This window comes from Rutilus rutilus, assembly GCF_951802725.1.
Source record: "Rutilus rutilus genome assembly, chromosome: 18".
Lineage (NCBI taxonomy): Eukaryota > Metazoa > Chordata > Actinopteri > Cypriniformes > Leuciscidae > Rutilus > Rutilus rutilus.
This window is the reverse complement of record NC_140231.1, coordinates 28,286,782-28,290,568: the sequence shown is the minus strand read 5'-3', so window position 1 is coordinate 28,290,568 and position 3,787 is coordinate 28,286,782. Positions and strand designations below refer to the sequence as shown.

The 3,787-nt window shown below is 33.8% G+C and overlaps 1 long non-coding RNA gene across 1 annotated transcript in view; it reads right to left on the bottom strand.

The window, feature by feature from the left end:
• Positions 1-681: 681 nt before the first annotated feature.
• Positions 682-3,787, bottom strand: part of LOC311277038 — a 3,537-nt gene continuing 431 nt past the window's right edge. Inside the window, exons 1-3 of the long non-coding RNA XR_014625155.1 lie at positions 2,635-3,787; positions 2,406-2,508; positions 682-1,603 (exon numbers count right to left, since the gene is read on the bottom strand). The exon at positions 2,635-3,787 is cut by the window's right edge and continues 431 nt beyond it. This is a non-coding gene — a long non-coding RNA (uncharacterized lncRNA). The remainder of the gene's footprint in view (positions 1,604-2,405; positions 2,509-2,634) is intronic.

The window sequence follows — 3,787 nt, the reverse complement described above, 5'->3', positions numbered from 1 at the left end:
ACAAATTTTCTGTTTTTTACTGTATTTGATTGATGTCATTGTATAAAAAAAGGTTTAAATAAATACAAATCTTACAGACATACATGATTTGTAGCCTATACATTTTATTTCTGTGGTAAGAGGACTTGAAATGACTCGAAACTAAAATGGTAGGACTTTGGACTCGACTTGAGACTTGTTGGCTTTGACTTTTGACTCGACTCGGGACTTGCCTCATCTTTGACTCGACTTGACTTGGGACTCGAGGGCAAAGACTTGAGACTTACTTGTGACTTGCATAACAATGACTTTGTCCCACCTCTGGTACATACTATATGGGACGTCCCCTATAAGAACTGACCATTACTTTTTTCTACTTTTGAGGTCTTTATAGGCTTCTGAAGTAGTAAAATGTGAAGTAACTCCAAATTGCTGCAGTAAAATGTTTTGATATGAGGTGTGCATACTGTATGGGACGTCCCCTATAAGAAATGGCCATTAGTTTTTTCTACTTATTAGAAATGAGGTGTTTATAGGCCTCTAAAGTAGCAAAATGTGACATAACTCCAAAATGCTGCAGTAAAATTCTTTGATATGAGGTGTACATACTGTATGGGGTGTCCCCTATAAGGACTGACCATTAGTTTTTTCTACTTATTAGAAATGAAGTCTTTATATGCCTCTGATACACTGTAAAAAATAAAAAGTTGAGTAAACTTAAAAAAGTGAAGCAACCAGCTGCAAAGCATTTTTGAGTTTACTCAACTTCAGTGGTCGAAGTTCATCCAACTACCAGTCCAACTCAAAGAAACGAGTAAGCACAACTACAGAGGTCCTGAAGTTCAGTAAACTCAAAAAAGCTTTGCAGCTGGTTGCTTCACTTTTTTAAGTTGATTCAATTTTTAACTTTTTTAAGTTGATTCAACTTTTTTACTTTTTTAAGTTGATTCAACTTTTTCAAATATCTCACCCAGATACTTGTACAGCCTTCACATTAAGAATCCAAATGCAGGGAGTAAACCATACTGTAAATACAACACAATACAAAAGACATTGCTATCATTACAGAACTTATTTATTGACAAATATTCTGCTAAACAACACATTTTCTATTTGCATTAGGTGTACATATATATAGGTGATGAAGTTCTATTCCACTCTTCAAGATTTATTTAAAAAAAAAAAAAAAACACTATGCACAAAATTAGAGTACAAACTGGAATAAATAAATGCTCAACCTTACAATTATCCATATGGATTGCAGCTACTTGGACAATCTTTTGAAGGACTATGCAAAAAAAAAAAAATCAGCCTTGCGGAGCACTTTAGGTCAAGATAAATAAACGTTTTTTTTCTAAACAAACTAAACAATTTTTTTTCTTAACCAGTTACTACTGGTGTATTTTAATGCTTTAGAATAGTTAACATTGGGGCCATAAATCAAGCCAAAGAGGAGAGTAACAACTGTGGCAAAGGTCTTGCACATTATCTGGCCCAAACTGCTCTTATAGTACTACAGAGAGGCACCTTATATTTGGGTTTGAGTGGACAGTGGCAACATCATCTTCAACGATAGTTAAGGTCCTCATCTTCTCCCCTTGTGAATGTCTTCTGGCTCTGTGTCCTGCAGTAGAAAATAAATCAGCATAAAATTAGGGTCATTTTTTTATTGTATTGAATTATGTTAGACCACAGAGTGTTCCTAAAGGTCTGCTCATGTAACTTCACTTGAAAAGTAAAGGTGGTCATGTTTTTTAAGCATGTTCAAATTCAGCCATAGAGCTAAAACTGATAAACGGAAAACATTTTCCCAACTCCAAACAATGCCATATCAGCATTGATGTGATTGCCTGTGGCATTCGTCCACAGCAGAATCCACGGCCATTCTGATTTAATGCTTTTTTTAGTTTTAGTTTAGTTATTTTAGGTCACCCAAAATCGTACATGTATTAAGGCACACATTCTGTTCATCACCCAAAACTGGTCATATTGCATCAGTGAAGATTGGTTTAAATCACTAGAGTCACATGGATTACTTTCATGCTGCCTTTTCTTGTTTATATCTCCTATATTCATATTCTTTCATATTATATTAATTTTATTTACTCTACTACATTACTGTTTAACCTTATGATTGTGCACTGTATTGTTTTAACAGGTTAGATATCAGAGGGAATGTCTCCGGACAGTGTTGTGAAGCAGTAATTTTCCACTGTCTTTGCTTTGGTAAAATAACAGCTTGTTGAATTTGTGCTATCAGATGAAGTCAAACTGATCACTGAGAAAGTTTCAACTACAATTATTTAATAAAGTAATTTTTACCATGACTTTGTCTGTTGATGATAAGTTTTGTATATCACACAAAATCTATCTCTTAACAGCATCTGGTAAATAGGTGAAAGTGTATATGCTGATGATCTTCTTACCAGGCAAGTCTTCAGGATGTTTCCAGACTTTTCCCTCATAAACAAAGGCAGACCTTTAAGAGTTGTAGACTTTCTTTGAGGAAGCACATTGGAGTTTCTGTGTCTGAAAGACAGAAAAACAAATACGGAACAAGTTATATACAAAGTGAAGCATGGGAATTACCTTGAAAAAGAGATGGCACCATTCAGCCTTTAACCAGAGAGATATGATCACATGCAAAATAATTACTTGATGATCAAGTGAGGATCTTCATCTCCACCACTTGCTCTGTACAACTAGATGTGTATTCATTTAACTAAGAGAAAAAGGTGCTCTTCGGATCAGTTTGTGTGATACTGTAATACTCAGCAGAGACCCTAAAAAAAAAAAAAAAAAACCTTGTTGAAACAGTAAGAAACAGTAAGTAAATTCAGTTCAACTCACCTGATCTTTTAAAAAAATAAAGGCCACTGTTTTAGCACATCCAAGGATCTTGTCACTGTACTGATGTTCTTTAGTCTAAAAAGGACAAATACAACAGAACAAAGATACATAATTTTATTAAACAAAACAACAACAAAAAAATCAGTTACAGTAGGTTAATTTAACATGTAGCAAAAATAATACAGAAAATGAATAATCAAATGTGAAAAAGAATCAATGCATAGGTTTCAATGTATTTACAGCGATTTTGTCTTTTGTTAATTGATTAACATTAAGGATTTAGCCTAATATTTAAGGATACATAATATTTTTATCCTATTCACTTTAAAACATACCGCACACATACTACCCATTCTATTATTTGATATGCAAAGCTAACATACATATTTTTAACATAACACATTAGTTTTGCATAGGCTTCTATTATTAAATTTTTCCTCTAAATTATATTGTATTTAATTATATTGCACTACTGTAGAATGACTGAGCCTCAACCTAAGCATGTACAAATTGTAACTGAAATTTGTATACGTGACAAATAAACTTGAAATTAAATTGAACGGACTGCGGTCACTTTAAGAGCTCATGGATCTAATACTGAAACATCTAGGTTTCACCAAATTGGTTATGTTCACTTAAGACATTGCCGACTGTGTTTACTTGAATACTTTTTTTGTTTTGTTTTTTGTTATTGACATAATTGTATGTGTATGTCATTATTAAATCGCAATACGCCACGAAAGATAGCTGAATTCGCACTCAGATTCTGTCCGAGTCCGAGAGAAGCGGCAGAAAGTCTCTCAATCAGCGCAAGCACCGCATTTAAGTCTTTATTCACGACTTACTGAGCTTAACATTTTTAACATCTTTTAAACACCATGCACGTCCTTGTCCTTCTTTTTCAAGCATGTTTCCTCACTCTAACGTTAGTCTGGGTAACGTTAGCACGTTAAGTAGC